Here is an 18,611-nt window from a genome sequence, read left to right as displayed (position 1 = left end):
CCTGCCATTTCTTTTTTGTAGTGAGCACATTTAAGATCTATTAGCAAGACTTCCCTGGTGGTCCAGTGGCTAAGACTTTGTACTCCCAATGCAGGGGCCCAAGGTTCAATCACATCCCACATGCCACAACTAAAGATCCTGCATGCCGCAACTAAGACCCAGTGCAGTCAAATATATTTTTTCAATCTTAAAAAAAAATTGTGGCAATTTTGAAGTACATGATACAGTATTATTAACTATAATCACTAGATGTACATTAGATCCCCATCTTCTAGTTACTAGTTGGTACCCTTTGATCAGCATCTCCTAAAACCCCTGTCCCGCCCCACCTCCACCCCCCAGCCCCCACATTCTGGTGACTACCATTCTAGTCTCTATTTCTACAAATTTGGCTTTTTTTGATTCCACAAACATTTGTCTTTGTCTGGCTTATCTCACCTAGCATAGTGCGCTCAGGGCCCATTCGTGTTCTCACAGATGACAGGATTTCCTTCTTTCTAGTAATCCGAGTTCTTAAAGTGAAAGTAGTTTTCCACTAGAGAAGAGAGAGAGGTGCCTTCCTGTCAGGGAACAGTGTGTGCAAAGTCACGGAGGAAGGAAACAGCAGACTTGAGGGGGCCTTGAGTTGCTGAAGCTAAGGAAAAGGTTGGCAAGGGGACCGTCTGGCAAAGGGCCTTCTCCTTGGGCTATTTATTCAGTAGGCTGTTTTAAGCAATGGAAAGCCTTAGAAGCATCGGAATGATCAGATGGAATTTGCATTTTTGAAAAATCCATGAGGAGGATGGAAAAGAGAGACGCGTTGGGCAAGAGGCTGTGAGGAGCTTCTGGGAGTACTCAGGTGAGCTGACCTGGAGAATCAGATCAAAAATCAGGAGGTGGAGGGAGGCTGCAGAACATGATAAAATATCACACTGAATTGCAGAGAGATCAAAGGAATGACTGGGCTTCCCAGGTGGAGCTAGTGGTAAACAACCTGCCTGCCAATTCAGGAGATGGAGGAGATGTGGGTTCGATCTCTGGGTCGGGAAGATCCCTTGGAGAAGGACACAGCAACCCACTCCAATATTCTTGCCTGGAGAATCCCATGGACAGAGGAGCCTGGCGGGCTACAGTCTACAGAGCGGCTCAGAATCAGACACGACTGAAGTGACTTAGCACTCATGCACAAAGGAATGATTATTCTTAGTGGGTCTTGAAATCAATTTACTGTGTTACAACCAGCATTTTTTTTTTTTTTTTTTTTTTTAGTATCATAGAATAAGAGAGCACTAAGTAGAACAGAAAGAAAATATTAGTGTGCACCACATGAAATAAGATGGGCTTCCCTGGCAGCTCAGACAGTAAAGAGTCTGCCTACAATGAGGGAGACCCCACTTCAATATCTGGAAGGGGAAGATCCCCAGAGAAGGAAATGGCAACCCACTCTAGTATTCTTGCCTGGGAAATCCTATGGACAGAGGAGCCTTGCAGGCTGCAGTCCCTGGGGTCTCAGAGTAGGACATGACTGAAGCGACTTGGCATAGCACACCTGTGCATGAAACTTTGTTCATTGCTAATGTGTGTATTGCTTTGTGTGTTGGGGGAGGGGGAGTGTACTGAAATGAAAAAATATGTGTTTTTCACCGTGGGTTGCAATCAGCCAAGTTTGGAAGCCACTGATCTAGAACACACTAACTGGTGCAAAGCAGAGAGTAATTGCCAATGGGATTTCCAGGAAAGAAAGATTCCATCTGTGTGAGGCTGTTCAGGATGGCTTCCCAGAGGATTCTGAGGAGTGGGAAGTGGGCTTGAAGGATACGGTTGGGGTGGGAGAGAAGAGGGCAAGGTACCCAAGGCAGGGAGAAGGAGGCGCATACCTAGCAATCTGGCTGGATTCCTCCGTAGCCTTAGTCTTTCCTAACGGCCTGAAGATGGTTATCTTGAGGAGGCTAACATTTCAGTCTTAAGCACAGAAGAGCATCTGCTGACAGCTTATCTTTTCTTCCAGCACTTATGTAAAACCTATCTGTCAAATAACCCATGTCTCTTTTGACCTTCTTTGCAGGGACACCAAGTTCACTCTCAAAAGAGCTTACTTGGCTAATAAACCAGGGACATTTTCAGTTTTCATGAAAACTCTTAGGGGAAAGATGACTGAATGAGCTGGATCTGGGTTCAAGATTGAGCCTAAAAGTGCATTCATCCAGTCACTTGTCATTTCTAAATGCTGTTTTTGCCCATCATAAAATGAGCTAATCAGAGCTACCTACTCTTTCTCCCAAACTTGTGAGCATCAAATCAAATGACATAAGGGGTGCAAACCTAAATTACCAGGGATGCAGACAGATTACTTTTCCCATTTGCCAGAAGGCCCAACTAATGTCAGATCCTCTGACGAATAAACATGATCTGGCAACCTTGTCATACTTGTAGCAGATAAGAGAAGTCATTATTTTATCAGCTGGCCCCAGAGTTCCTTTCCAGGAAGGAAGTGTCATTGTTTAGGAAAATACCTTGATAGGCCCTTTGGGGATAGAAGGTGAGGCCCTAAGGACATGGGTGGGGAGGAAAAAAACAAAGATAGCTAAATAGCTCTGCCTAAGAATTGAACAAAAATTCAGGAGGTATTCATTGGCAGACCAGTGGTTAGGATTCCACGCTTCCACTGCAGGGGCTTGGGTTCAATCCCTAATCAGGGAACTAAGATCCCATATGCTGCATGGTGAGGCAAAAATAAATAAGTAAATGAAGAATTTGGGGATGAGGAAGAACAAAGGAGAGAGGCAAAAGGGAAAACCAAGTAATCTGACCAGAGACTAATGCCCTAGTCTGTAAAAAATTGGAGAAGATTTTTAAGAACAAAGAGATCTCTGGACTGCAGTCCTGAAATTCAATCCTCTCTCCAATGTAATCTATTTCCCAAATCTCCAATAATGTGTGTTACACAAAGCTCCCTTGTGGGAACATGACCAGTGGGCAGCAGAGTAGGGACTGTGTTCAACTTGGGGGACAATTCTAGGATAGAGATAAAGGTGTGTCCACAGACAGCAAAGAAAGAAATTTAGAGTCAGGTGACACGGAGAAACAGAGGTCCAGGTGAAACTGTGCAACTCAGATTGGGACTTGAACGGTGGTCTTTTAACTGAGAGCACACCTGGTCTCAGGACTTAATGACGCTCAGGTTCTTGATGTCTCAGAGCAGAAAGAACTCAGTGAGAGACAAAGTGATACGTAAAAAGTGGAAGTGATACGTAAAAAGTGGATTTATTTAGAGAGAAACATAGTCCACAGACAGGGTGTGGGCCATCTCAGAAGACAAGAGCAGCACCAGGGTATGGGGTTGTCAGTTTTTATCAGTTCAGTCGTTCAGTCGTGTCCGACTCTTTGCAACCCCATGGACTGCAGCACGCCGGGCTTTCCTGTCCAACAGCAATTCCCGGAGATTGCTCAAACTCACATCCATCGAGTTGGTGATGCCGTCCAATGATCTTACCCTCTGTCATCCTCTTTTCCTCCTGCCTTCAATCTTTTCCAGCATCAGGGTCTTTTCAGTTTTATAGGGGTGGATAATTTCACAGGCTAATGAATGGGAAGATTATTCCAGCTATTTGGTTGAAAGGGTGGGGATTTCCAGGAATTGGGCCACTGCCCATTTCAAGACCTTTATGGTCAGACTTAGATCTATCTTGGTGCCTGTGGGCGCATCATTTAACTTGCTGATGTGTTTCAGTGAATGTATACTGAGGCTCAAGGTCTAGTGGAAATGACTTGTCTGCCTCTTGGACCTATTTGTTCTAAACTGTTTATGTCGTATCCTTGGGCTATGCCATTCTTTTAAAGGTTGTGCCCTACCTCCTGTTTCACAGGGAAGTCATAGAAATCTTGGAGAAGACCTAAGTTTTCCCTATCTTGTGAGATGGGGTTCAAGCCAATCACTTGTACAGTTGAGATGTTAGGGTAGATCTCAGCGAGGCAGCAGTGAAAGGTAGCATGAAGCGAGATCTTAATTCCCTGCCCAGGAATTGATCTTGGGAAAACCAGGAATGAAAACCAGGAATCCTAGCCATGAAACCAGCAAGGGCTAGAGGCTGGAAGGTAATTTTCCCCTGAATCTTTGCACCCAGTGAAAAATGCATTTATCACTGAGGCAGAAACTGTAAATGCGGGTACAAAGTTTATTATTAGAGATACAGCATCAAACAAGAAGTGGGACAACACAGAGAAAATTTAGTTGAGACAGAAGAAAGGCAGAGATGCACAACTGGAGGGGAAGGTTGTGGGCGTTCCCTCTAGTGAGGAGGGGCGCAGCAAAGAGGCTGTTAAGTCATTTATATAAGGCAGTTCTTCCGGGTCTTTGTCTTCCTTCAGGCCAATCATCTGTTTTCGTTTTTCACACCTGACCTACCCTGCAACTCTCCCCTGGGGGACAAAGATGGATCTTGAAGTGAAGGCTTCTGGGAAGAGCAAGATTCATTATGGCCTAGCATTATCCCTTGACTTTTGATCCCCAAGGAGCCTTTCTGCATGTGTGTAGTTTCTCCTTTGTCCCAAAATAGGGGGGAGGGAGATCCCTTAATCCTTTATTCAAACAGGGTTTTGTCCCTCTTTGTTCTTGCCATGACTATTACCTAAAAGTGTTAACAAGAGACAGGTGCTGGCTGTTTACCCTGTTTTTGTTGTTAGTTCCATTTTGGAGGACAAACAGGAGGCTGATTGTAAATGTCTCAACTGGAACCCACCTATCACTTGACTCAGGAAATGGAAACAGGATATATATAAATATATGTATATATATAAATGTCTAGCTAAAGTCCCTCTATTTCCTATGTCAGGATTACCCCAGTAGACACAAGAAACCGTTGACTACCCAACTCAATTATCACAATAAACATTTTTCCAGGCTTCTCTCTTGCTGAAGTCAATATTATGTGGCTATTATTGATTGAACTTCAGTCATAATTTATGAATCAAACATACAAGAGACAGTAAACCAGGTTTTCTCTTTTCTGACTGTATCCTGACCAATATATTTGTGCTGTGGGCAGTGCTAATCTAATACAGATAGGTAACTCCTTTCTGATAATCATCTATTGCAGCTGCATGCTATTTAGAGCATCTTTATCATCATCTCACTGAAGGCTATGTCTTCAAAATAACCTTATGAAGCAGGAAAAGCCTGGGTTCTCAACCACATGTTAACAATAAGGAAACTGAGGCCCAAAGAATTAAAAATTACATTTTGATTAGATATGAGAGATAATCTCAGATCTTAAGGAATGTTGGAATCATAGATATGAATGTGTGAAAAGTCAAACAACATTAAAGAAGTAAAAATAAATAAATAAAAATTAAAATGTAATAGGTACATCACTGGTGGGTGGTTCATTGGTTAAGACCCCACTCAGGCTTCCCTGGTGGCTAAGACAGTAAAGAATCTGCTTGCAATTCTGAGACCAGGATTCAATCCCTGGGTCAGGAAGATCCCCTGGAGAACATGAATGGCAATCTACTGCAGTGTTCTTGCCTGGAGAATTCCAAGGACAGAGAAGCCGGGTTATAGTCCATGGGGTCACAAAGAGTGATACGACTGAGCAACACTTTGACTTCACTTTCTTCCACTGCAGGGGGCACAGATTCCATCCCTGGTCAGGGAGCTAAGATCCCCATCCTGCTCAGCATGGATAATAAATAATTAAAATGTAATATTAAACATAAATAAATAAAATTTGTACACAAAAGGAGGAATAAATGTAAAAATAAATGTTGTAAGGGAGAGCACAATTTCTGAAAGGATGATAGAGATCACAATGCATCCAACATCAAAGTCGGTCCAGCTCAACCTTCTCATGACCCCACCCACTTCTTTCCATCTTCTTGGCCTCCCAAAGCCATCATTGTCTCCACCAGGATTACCATAATATCTTCTTTACTAGTCTCTCTGACTCCAGCTTTGTCTCTATAATCAGTTCTCAAAATAACATCTTTATAATATGATAAATCTCACCTTATCACTCCCCTATTTAAACCCATAGTGGCACCCCACTGCCCTAAAAGTAGAATTCTTTAACGTCATCAACAAGATCTTTCTTGATCTGGTCCTCTTATCTCTTGGGCCTCAGCTGTTGCCATTTGCTGCCTAAAACTCTGCTTCTTAGAGACTGCTATGTTATTAAATAAATATCTGGTCTCTGCTTTTTCCTGGCGCAGTGCTCCTGAAACCCTTGGGATTTCCGGACTGATAGGAATGTCTTTTGTTATTCATGAGGAATCCCTTTCTATCCTGAGTTTATGCTAAAGAAGTGACTTAGGGCGGAGCCCCTAGAGAGCCTCCAGATGGGGCTGCTTAACAGAAGGACCCAGTGATTAAATGGTGAGAACTGCCCGCTGGGAGCTGGGGAGGGAATGCTGGAGGTTGAGATCTGCGAAAACCCTTGAACAACAAGATCCCGAGAGCTTCGAGCTTCGGAGTTGGTAAGCACATGCACGTGCCAGGAGGATGGTGCACCCCCAATTTCACAGAGACAGAAGTTCTTCTGCTCAGGACCCTTCATTAACTCTACCTCTGTACTTCTTATCTGGCTGTTGATTTGTATCCTTTATGATCAACTGGTAAGCGTAAGTAAAATGCCTTCTTGAGTTTGGTGAACTGATCTAGTAAATTATACAACCCAAGGAGGGTGTCCTGGGAGCCCCTTATTTATAGCCAGTAGGTCAGAGGTTTGTGCAGCTTACTACTTACAGCTGGCATCTGAAATAGAGGTTGTTTTGTGGGACTGAGCTTAAGCTATGGGGTGTTACTAACTCTTGTGTAGTTTGTTATATTGAATTGTTGAACACCCAGCTGGTGTTGCAGAATTGGTTGTTGTCCAAAAACATCTCAGATGGATACTTTTTGTTTTGCTTCTGTTACCGAACCCAAGTTCATTTGCCCGATACACACTCAGGCCAAACACACCAAAAAGTTGGAGTTGGGAGCAGAGACAAATTTATCGCAAGGCCAAGGAAAGAGAATGAGTGCCTCTGCTCAATAACCCCACACTCCTCAATGGTTTTTGGGGAGACGTTTTTATAGGCAAACTTGGGGTGAGGGCTACAGGATGTGTGATTTTCCCCTATTGGTTGGTAATGGGGTAAGAGAGTGGTGTCCCGGGAGTCTTGTGCTCAACCTGAAGTTACTACCATCCTCCACCTGGGTGGGGGTGGTGGTGAAGGGGTGGGGTGCCTTAGTTCCTGGAGAAGAACTCAAAAATATTGTTATATATATTCCTCCTGGAGGAACTGGGACCCAGTCCCATTGCTGCACTATTTTTCTTGACTACTTCTCCCTTGTTTCTGTATTCCCTTCCTTCCCTGTGGTGGTTTAGTGCTAAATCGTGTCCAACTCTTTGTGACCTTATGGACTGTAGCCAGGCTTCTCTGTCCATGGGATTTCCCAGGCAAGAACACTGAAGTGGGTAGCCTTTCCCTTCTCCAGGGGATCTTCCCACCCCCAGGGACTGAACCCTGATTAATAACTATTTGAATCTGCTCTTTGGAACTGAGAGAAGGTCTAGAAGGATGAATGAAGCCTATTTCCTACAAACAAGAAACAAGAACCATGGGAAGGATTTGTACTTGGAAGGGCCCCCACAGGGTCCTGCTCAATTTCACTTAGTTTTGCTGATTTCATGGAGTATTTTTCCACCTACTCTTGCTTCCTGGCCTTTGTATGCCATGTCCCTTCCACTTGCATCGCTCCTGCCCACTCTCATGATCTAGCTAATTTCTTCCTTTTCTTCAGGTCTTGACTTAGGAAGAACCTCTCAGGAGGGATTATCAATCTCTAGAATAGGTTAGAAGCTACACCCTGCTACTCTCACAACATCCTTGATTTCCTCACCCTAATGCTCAGCACACTTCACAGCTGTTACTTATATAACTGTCTTCTCCAAGAGTGAAGAATGCTCTGTAAGCTCACTGATGGGTGGACTGAATGATCTGTCTTGCTCACCTTCATTTCCAGCACCCAACATCATGCCTAGTGTGTCTCAGGTACTTAAGTGTGTTGAGTTCAGAATGAATGAATGGATATTGTCGGAACTCTAAGGGGGAAAAAAGGTTGAGGTGGTCAGGAAAAAGGTAGGCTAGGACTAGAATGACAAATGAAGACGCTTCCATAGTCACCCAATATGTTGCAAGAAGGGGAACCCCTCCAGGGTACGAGAGTGGGCTCTTGTCTAACACTCAGAAATGAATTGTCCGAGGAGACACACGTGCAGACAAAGCAAGAGGCTTTATTGGGAAGTGAGGCCCAGGAAGGGAGAGCAGGAGGGTAAAGGAACCCAGGAGAACTAACTGCTCTGCCACGTGGCTCAAAGTCTCAAGATTTTATGGTGATTGGGATTAGCCTCTAGGTTGTCTTTGGCCAATCATTCTGACTCAGGGTCCTTCCTGGTGGTGCACACATGCTCAGCTAACATGGATGCCAGTGAGAGGGATTCTGGGAGGTGGCAGGACACGTGGCTTTTCCTTCTGACCTTTCCCAAGCTCTTCTGGTTGGTGGTGACTTATTACTGCTGTGTTCCTTACTAGGACCTCCCTTCGTAAAATAATTCACGCAAATGGCTACTGTGGTGCCTGGTCATGGTGGGTGGTTTCAGTCAGTGTGTTTCCATCGTGAATACATTGGTGATAAACCATGGCTCCTTACCTCCCCAGGGAGCACCTGCAGAATGGAAGAGGCTGAACTATGAGAGAAGAGCAGGTTCTAGTGTTGCCTCTGTGCCCTCACTGCATGACTTTGAGCCCGTCATTTAACCTCTCAGAATCTGAGTTTCCTCATTTGTAAAATGGGGCCCCTACAGGCTACTGGTGGGTTTCTGTGAGGCTCAGGGCGGTCCAGAATGTTTAAGTCCCCAGCACAAAGCGTTCCTGACCAAACGCATGTGAATCTGTTTTCACACAGCCTCTCCGTCCAAGATTTTCCAAGGCACTGGCTGAAAGCCAGCCTGGGAAAAGCCGGCATCTCTAAGGCCAGCTTCCTGCCCCTGAACAAACCCACTCTGCCCAGTCTGATCACCAACAGGAGCTTGGCCATCTGCTCTATCCACCCCAGAAACAGCAGACGGTATCCATAGCCTCTCTCACACCAAGCTTTAGGAGTGCCACCAGCCAGAGCCACTGACTTAAAGGCATTTACCGCCCACAAGGAGGTAGTATGTCTTCCCCTATAATTTTTGAGTAAAGAATTTTTAAAATTCTTTGGAATTTGAACTCTTCTCTTTAATCTTCTTTGTTATACAGAAGGCCTCCAAGTCCTCTGAGCAACAGAATTTATTAGGTGCCTGCAAGGTTAGGGTTGTTTACTGCCCCCACTCTGCAAGGAGATTCCAAACTAATTAGGGGTATGGTAGGCCAAATCATGCCCCCCACCAAAAATAACCATGCACTTATCCCTGAAACCTATAAATATGTTTTGTTACATGGTAAGCAACTTCACAGATGTAATCAAGGTTTTGGATCTTATGATTATAGGGAGATATCCTGTATTACTTGGGTGAGGCCAATCTAATCACATGAGCCCTTAAAGTTAGAGCACTTTATCTTGCTGGAATCAGAGGAGGAAGATGAGGAAGTTGGAGACTCAAAGCATGAGAAGGCAACTGACTTACTGTAGGAGTGGTGGAGGGGGCACATGGAAGGCATGAGAAGGAATAAGGCAGCATGTAGAACCAAAGACCAGCCCCCAGCTGAGAGCAAACAGGGACCTCAGTCCTACAACCACGAGAAACTGAATTCTATCAACAACCTGAAAGAGCCTGGAAGTGGATTCTCCCCCAGAGCCTTCAGACAAGAGCCTAGTCCTGACACTTTAATTTCAGCCTTATAAAAACCACAAGCAGAGAACTCAACCAAGACTCCTTGGACTTCTGACCTACAGAACTGTGAGATAGTAAGTGTGCTGTTTTAAGCCAGTACATTTGTGGTGATTTGTTACCATAGCAACAGAAAACTAATACAGGGAGACAGGGTTTGTGTCTTGGGGTCTTTCAATCTAGAGCTTAGCCTTAAGCTGCCACAGCTGTGAATTCCTAGGCATCTGACCATGTCTGGAAAGTTGGGGGTTGTGGGTAGGCCATAGACAGAATGATTGAAGCGAAGAGAATCAGTTTCCATAGAGGTTAGGTCAGAGAGCCTCTTTCAAGAGAGATACCCAACCCACAAACTTGGTACAAGGACCCAGTTCTGAGAACAGAGAACAAAAATTAGAGTCCCACTTGGAGGGTATTTAGAGTAGATGGGAGGTCCTCCCTGTGGTAGTTCTGGCCAGTGACCTTTGGCCCACAGAAGGACAAATGGGGTAAAGGCAGCCTACTGAGTTAAGACCCTGGGGACTGACTGAGAAGGGCATATGAGACCCACCTGGATATTCGGGAGGGGTATGAGAGCCTCTGGGATTTCTGTAGTTCTGTGGTAGAGGCGTCAGAGCAACATTGATTTATTCACGTTATTTATGATGCAGTTACACCCTCTGCCCCCTAAACTGGCGTGGCCCGGAGAAACAGAATGCCCCAAGATCGGTTAACCTCCAAGGGCAAAATAAGAGGCTTTGAAATGTCAGACAGATGGAGCAGGAAGGATGCAAGAGGCAGGAGCATAGAGAGGGGGTGGCTTGGTCAGACACAGCTAGGTGCTAACTTTTCCTCCCAGTGCTTTCATAGGTTACCTTACCTTTCTGAGGTTGAGTTTCCAAACCTAAAAAAAAAAAAAAAAAAAGATGATCTTCATCACAAAACATTATGAAGAAACAATAGGAGGTTATTAATCATTACAGCACATGATGAAAAATACATTCCATACTACTCCAGTTCAAAAACTCTCATGTTTCCCATTTTAGTTCTCCGATATTGAGATGTGTCTTATATTGGCCAGGCAGGAGTCCTGAGGCAGTTTTATTGCCTGCACTTGCAAAATTAGTGTCAGTGGTTGAAAAGAAAATTCCAAAGACTATTGACTAGTGAAGTATCCTTTTAAGAAAAGCTATCTCTTCAACTTCTCAGAACTCAGAAGATAACCTCATGCAGAAAAACAGACAGCAATGATGACTCAGAAGGGCTAGACTCTAAATGTGGACAAGTTTTAGTGATGCCACAACCAATTTTTCTTTTTTTAATGTGTGTACAAGACAGATGAATGATAAAAACACAAGTCTAAAAGAGCACTTTCAATAAGTACAAAATGAAAAATTCTAAGTGATAAAAAAACACTGATAAAATATGGGAACTATTTTTATGCCCAACTAACTTATACAGAAATCAAGGCTGAGAGAACACTTAAAGCAAATAGCAAGACTAAGATGTAAGGAAATGATCTCAGGCCTATGGCAGGTACCTATTTGATGTGACTAGTAATCACTGTATTTAACCACTGTATTTGTATCCCCCAAATCCTTCACAGGAGCCCAAGAGCTTCAACCTTTGACCCACCAGAGATATGCTTCAGTTTTGCCCGCTGAGTATGTGTGTGCACACACAAATCCAAAAAACAGGAGTTGGTTGAGAAATATAGGGAAAAACCCTCGATATTGCAGAACATTACAAAAGATTGGAGTTATTTTAAAGAGGGTCTATTATGGCATAATTGATAAAGTGTATTGATTATGTGTATAATTTATGAGTTTGGACACATATACAGGCTGAGATACCCTTACCATAACCACTAGGGTAATAGACATCCCTCACCATTCAAAGTTTCTTTATGTCCCTCTGTTTGTGTTAAGAACACTTAACACCCTCTTAAATTTTGAACCAGGGACTGAAGACAGGCAGTGACAAGGACAAAATTGAATAGGGAAGTTGTTGGTTCAGTAAAATGCTCAACTCCAGGAAGTGACGCAATCCAGGAAGTTATTTTTTCACATAAAGACACAACCAGGAAGTGGTGCTTTAGTTCCAGTGGAAAGCATGGGAAGCAGACATTGTTGCTGAGGCTGCACAGAGAGCTTTTTGAGCAAATGGCTTGAGGTAGAATACTGAGATTTGCAAAAGAAGCAAGGACAGTGGAGAAAGAAGAAAGGCAGAGAGGTATGGACCACCCCTGAGGAGGGGCGCCCCATCTGCAAGCATCTTCTTGAAATGAAGCAGAATCAGAAAGCAGGCTTCTTCCAGGCTCCACAGTTGCCCCCACCCCCGCTGCTTTCATTATGAAGGAAGAACAGCAGAAAAGAATAGACATTTTGAGTGCTGCTGTGAAGCAGAAGAAAACCAAGACAATGTTTTAGTTAAATAAGGAAAGTAAGGAAAAAAGGAAAGGAAACACAAACCCCAAAGCATCAGTGGTAAATCTCCACCGGTCAGGATGAGCTGTGCTGGGAAAGATCTCAAATAAAAAGGTATATTCTGTTCCTTTTTGTTGTAAAGCCTATAAATATGACTTCTAACTTTGGGGCTCCAGCCATGGCCAGAGACTGCGGATTCCTCTGACTTCGGGACACAAAGGAAGTTTACAAATTCAGGAGCCCCTCCCAGTCACCTGCAAGATACCAGGACAGAATAATAATGGGAAAGTGAGCGACAGGACAGTGAAACAGGGTTCCCAGGATACAGTGAACATCACATTTTTAGATCAAGAAAGAAGGCAAAATATTTCTTTCCTAGAGTTTTCTAGGAAAACTCTCAATAGAAGAATGAAAGGGGGAAAAAAATCTAACCAAAAAAAAGAAGCTAAGAGGAAGGAGAGCTGACCACTTGAAGAAGTATGAAAAGGGTGATAGAAGAGAGGCATGAAAAATTAGGATCTCCTGATGGGAACTTATCCAGAGCCTCAAGTGAGTGGAACAGCTTGAACCTCAGAGGGTCTGGTGGGCTGGAAGAGATGCTTCCTGCTGAGAACCTTGGCAGCCTAGCTCTTTAAAGAAGATGAAACTTTAGTCTTCTTCTTGGCTTTCCTAGTAGAGAGTTCCTTAAGAATTGTCTTTTTATGATTTCAAATGACTTTCTCCAAAGATCAAACCATTTTATTTTCAGTGATTCTCCTTCTTCCTTGAGAGCAAGTCTCTTTTCTTGAGCAGCTGTGAACTCATTGTCCACCTCCATCATTGAGGGACTGAGTGGATAGGGCAGGGTTCCCTCATGAGCTGTCTTGGGGGTGAAACTGCCTCCCTCTTTAGACAGCTGTGCCTGGCTCTCCTTGTGGGATCTTAACTCCCCAACCAGGAATCAAATGTGTGAGTGGAATTGCAGAGCCCAAACCACTGGGCCACCAGGGTATTCCCTCTCCTGAAATCATCAGTGACTTTGCTCTGGGTGCCTAGACCTACTCCACCATCTCAGCCTAGACTGGACCTTTCAAAAAAGGAAATCCCTTTAGGATCATTCATAGACACCCCCCCCCACCCCCTGTCCCTTGCACATCCTGATGTAAGAGATCTTAAATTTTACTTTAATTGGTATCTGGTGAGAGAGAAATTTAAGTGAGCTCAGGAAGATTCTAGGGAGTCAAAAGAACTTAAAAATGGAGGAAACAATACAAAAAGTGCTAAAGGAAATTGAACTGTCTTTTAGTTATTTAAAGACTATTAATATTTGATATTAGTATTTGATAAGGGCTTCCCCCGTGAGCTCAGTGGTAAAGACTCTGCCTGCCAATGCAGGAAACACAAGAGATGCAGTCCAATCCTTGAGTCCAAGATCCCCTGGAGGAGGAAATGGCAACCCACTCCAGTATTCTTGCCTGGAAAAAAATCCCATGGACAGAGGAGTCTGGCGGACTACAGTCTACGGGGTTGCAAAAAGTCAGACACAACCGAGCAACTGAGCCTAGCGCACAATAGCACAGTATTTGATAAGTGACTTTAGTAGAAGATTGTGCTGAGTCATTTCCCAAGTAATTGTCCTTGTTCAGTCACTAAGTTGTGACTTCCCAACCCAAGGATCGAACCTGAATCTCTTACGTTGCGCAGGTCAGTGCTATATTTCTCTAAATGTGGGTTCTTTTTCTTTCTAACTCACAGGGTCCATAGTGGCCTTGTGTACCCAATCATTTCTTGGTGTTTCTGATGACACTGGTGCAGGGATGAAGTAACATTTTGTCTGGAGTTAAATGACCTCTTAGTAACAATAGGCTCAGTGAAACGATTAAAATAATTTGGAAGTATACAAAGTGAAATCTCTACTACTTGCTCATAATCAGGAGGATTTGGAGAAAATACCCTTAGTTGTTGAATTATCCTTCTAGACCAGCAGTCCCCAACGTTTTTGGCGCCAGGGACCAGTTCTATGGAAGACAAAACGGGGTGATGGGGTGGTTTCAGGATGATTCAAGCACGTTACATTTATTGTGCACTTTATTTCTGTTATTACATCAACCCCACCTCAGATCATCAAGCACTAGATCCTGTTCTAGACCTTTTATTATCTACCTGTCAGATTGATACATGACTACTGGCATCTATTGGAGTATACTCAGACTGTGTTAATTTTTTTAAGACAGTACCTTGTAGACATGAGTTAAGGTTGCTGTATAAAGGTTTACTTCATTCTTTATCATGGTTATACAGTTTCCTAAAGTGTAAATTTATAATATAGATATTATTGATGTATAATTGATTTACAACATATTAGTTTCAGGTGTACAGAAAAGTGAATCCAGTTATATATTCTTTTTCAGATTCTTTCCACCTGTAGTTTATTACAAAATATTGAGTATAGTTCTCTGTGCTATACAGTAAGTCTTTGTTGGTTACCAATTATATTTGTAGTAATATGTAAATGTTAATCCCAAATTCCTAATTTATTCCCCCCCCACCACCATAATAATATTAACTAATTCACTCTGGGACTTTCAGGTGTCTTTTTTTTTTTTTTTTTAAACTATTTCAAAGAGTCTGCTTGTATAATACTAAGAGCACAGGCTAGGAGCAGGCTGCCTGAGTACCATCCTCTCTCTGCAGCCTTCTCCTCCATCTCAAGTGTCCGTGTCTGTAGAATGGGAAGAATTAGCCCAGACTTATAGCACTGTGAGATTTTGCTGAGTTTCTAGAGTAAGCATTTTGCCCTGTTTCTCCATTCTTGCCATAATTGTTACACATGTTTTTGCAACTTGTGCTAGAATTTCAGTGAGATAGTTTTCCAGAATGAGAATTTAAAAGACAGAGCCAAAATGTCTTTCAAAAAGTCTGACCCACTTAGGTGGCCACCAGCAGCATACAAAAATTTCCTTTCTCCCATTCCTGTGTGCTGTGACTCTTGTCATCCTGCTCTCCGCTTCCATGAGGTTGATCCTTTTCAAATGGCCTCAATCCACGATTCCTTAGCTGAAAGCAATCTGGCCATTTAAACTGGAGCTTACAATACCTGCCAACATTGCAAATACGTGTACTCTTTGACCCAGCAATGCCAATTCGGGAATTTATCCTACAGATAGACTAGCAGGCTTGCAAAATGACATGTCTACAAGGTTATTCATTGCGGTATTGTTTGTAACAGCAATAGACTGGAAACTAATAGGAGATCGGTTAAATAATTTATGGCTCAACCACACAATGGATTACTATATCGCCACTTGAAAAAAAAAAAGAGAAGACTTTGTACTGATACAGAGTGATATCCAAGATGTATTTTTAAGTGAAAATAAGAGTGTAATAGCTAACACTTGTATCCCTTATTTCATCAATTCTAAGATGTGCATTTTTTCACTTTGTGATGCACTTGAAATGAGGATGTGTTGTAGTCAAAGGTGTGTCATAATTTAATTGGAATTTTTTTCCTTTCCTAGTCCATAAAATAATGACATGTCTTAGAATACATGGCATTTTGGATTTGATGAAATACAGCCATGCTTACCCAGTGCGAGGCACTGTCCATTTCAATCTCACAACAACCCTGTGAGGGTAAGTACTATTATTTTTTACACTTCACATGTGAGGAAGTTAAGATTTGACCTCGGGCAGTCTCACTCCAGACCCCGTGCACTTAGACCTCTGATCCTGCAGCACCACACGTCACATGTAGACGGCTCACAGTGCACCAGGCCCGGTTCTAAGTGCTTTGTGCATGTGTTTGTTCATCTGATCCGCAAATAACTGGAGAAGACAGCGGCCACTCTTATCCTCATTATACAGCTGAGGAAACTGAGACACTAAGAGGTTATGAAACTTGCTTAAAGACACAGCTGATCTGTGGAAGAACTGGGGTTTGAACATGGGCAGTCTGGCTTTAGAGATCATGCTCTTCATGATACTTTTTGTGTAAAAAGGGAGGGAAGTTGTGATACATTCATATTTACAAAATGGCGTCTTAGAAGTAACTTAAAAAGTACAAGTGTATCAGTAGGGTAACACATAGGAACTGAGTGATTGGAGGATGCAATGGGGATGAAAGTTTTTATTGCATGCCTTTTTATTTTTAAATTTCATTTAATTGACGTGTAGTTGACTTACAATATTGTGTTAGCTTCAGGTGTACAGAAAAGTAATTCATATATACGTGTGTGTGTATATATGTATGTATGTGTATAAACATGGGGCTTTCCAGGTGGCGCTAGTGGTAAAGAACCCACCTGCCAATGCAGAAGATGTAAGAGACGAAGGTTCAGTCCCTGGGTCAGGAAGCTCCCCTGGAGGAAGGCATAGCAATTCCATATATATATGCACATATATTGTTTTTCAGATTCTTTTCCATTATAGGCTTTTACAAAATATTGAGTATAGTTGCCTGTGCCATACAGAACCTTGTTTATTATTGTATACATAGTAGTATATGTCTTTTAATTCCGAACTCCCAATTTATCCCTTCCCCTTGTTAGCCTTTAGTAACCATAAATTTCTTTTCTATGTCTGTGAGTGTATTTCTGTATTATCAGTGAGTTTACTTGTATTATTTTTTTTAGATTACTCATATAAATGAAATTTTATATTTGTCTTCTGACTTCACTTAGGATGGTAATCTCCAGATTCATCCATTTTGCTGCAAATGGCATTATTTCATTTTTTATGGCTGAGTAATATCTCACTGTACCACACCTTCTTTATCTATTTATCTGTTGATGGACATTTAGGTTCCTTACATGTCTTGGCTATTGTAAATAGGGCTGCTATGAACCTTGAGGTGCATCTGTTTTTGTTTTTTTGTTTTTTTTTTCATTTTTTAAAAAGATTTTATTGGAGTTTAGTTGATTTACAATGTTGTGTTAGTTTTAGGTGTACACTAAAGTGAATCAGTTCTACATTATATCCATTCTTTTTTAGATTCTTCTCCCATACATGTCATTACAGAATATTACGTAGAGTTTTCTGTGTTACACAGCAGGTCCTTATTAGTTATCTATTTTATATATGTGAATGTGTTTTCAAATTAGAGTTTTTGTCTTTTCCAGATATACGCCCAGAAGCTAGATCATTTGGTAGCTCAACGTTTAGTTTTTAAAGAAACCTTCACACTGTTTTCCATACAGGCTGTACCAATTTACATTCCCACAAACAGTGTAGGAGGGTCTCCTTTTCTCCACACCCTCTCCAGCATTTACAGGGCTTCCCTGATAGCTCAGCTGGTAAAGAATCCACCTGTAATGTGGGAGACCTGGGTTCAATCCCTGGGTTGGGGAGCTACCCTGGAGAAGGGAAAGGCTACCCACTCCAGTATTCTGGCCTGGAGAATTCTATGGACAGTCCATGGGGTTGCAAAGAGTCGGGCACAACTGAGCAACTTTCCCTTCACTCTCCAGCATTTATTGTTTGTGGATTTTTTTTTTTCTTGGTAAGGAAGTAGGATTCATTGGTGGGCATGAGTAAGGAGGAGACCTCGCCAAGTCGCTCATGAGTGCAGGGCCCATCATTTGTCCAGGGGCATGTATTTGACCCCACAGCCATCTGGGATGAGCTGCTTTTCTACCACCGTGTTTTCAGATTCATCCACGTTAAACTTAGTAAATCCCTGCTTCTTGGAGATGTGGGTTTCTGGTGGCCAAGGAACTTGAACCTGGCCCTGTGGAGGGCCTCAGTCACGTGCTCCTTGTTAAACAGGTTGTTGTGGATGGACATTATGACCTGACTGGTGTGGGCCCTGGCGACCGGGCCCTGGGGCTTTCCAAAGTCACAGCACATACCTGTCTGGAGCCTAGGAGCTCTAGCACAGGACAGCATCTTGTTGATGCAGATGAGGAAGGGGTGGAGCCACACTTGGATGTGAAAATCATCTTTGCCATGACTTTTTGCCATGTACTTGTTGGCACAAATAGGGGCAGCCTCCAGAGCATCAGAGGAGAGCTGCTCATACTCATCTGATACCATGTGGCCACAGAGTGGGAACTCATTCACTTTGCCTTCTTTCGCCTCTGGTCAAAGATGCGGATCTTAGCATCAGGGACACCTCGGCAGAAGCAGGACTTGAGGTATGGCTTGTTCTTATCGTACCAGTAATACAGGGCGGGGCAGCAGCCCATGGCAACACCAGGATCTTCAGTGGCCTGCTGAAGGGAAAGAGTGTTTGTAAATTTTTTGATGATGGCTATTCTGCCTGGTATGAGGTGATACCTCACTGTAGTTTTTATTTTCACTTCTCTAATAAGCAAATATTGAGCATCTTTTCACATGCTTGTTGGCCATCTGTATGTCTGCTTTGGAGACGTGTCTGTTTAGGTCTGCCCATTTTTTGATT

At 42.9% G+C, this 18,611-nt stretch overlaps 1 pseudogene; it reads right to left on the bottom strand.

Moving 5' to 3' along the window:
* Positions 1 to 17,768: 17,768 nt before the first annotated feature.
* LOC122705085 lies at positions 17,769 to 18,396 on the bottom strand (annotated as a pseudogene).
* Positions 18,397 to 18,611: the final 215 nt, after the last annotated feature.

This window comes from Cervus elaphus, chromosome 12 (assembly GCF_910594005.1).
Source record: "Cervus elaphus chromosome 12, mCerEla1.1, whole genome shotgun sequence".
NCBI classification, from domain to species: domain Eukaryota; kingdom Metazoa; phylum Chordata; class Mammalia; order Artiodactyla; family Cervidae; genus Cervus; species Cervus elaphus.
This window is presented reverse-complemented; position numbering and strand designations above follow the sequence as displayed.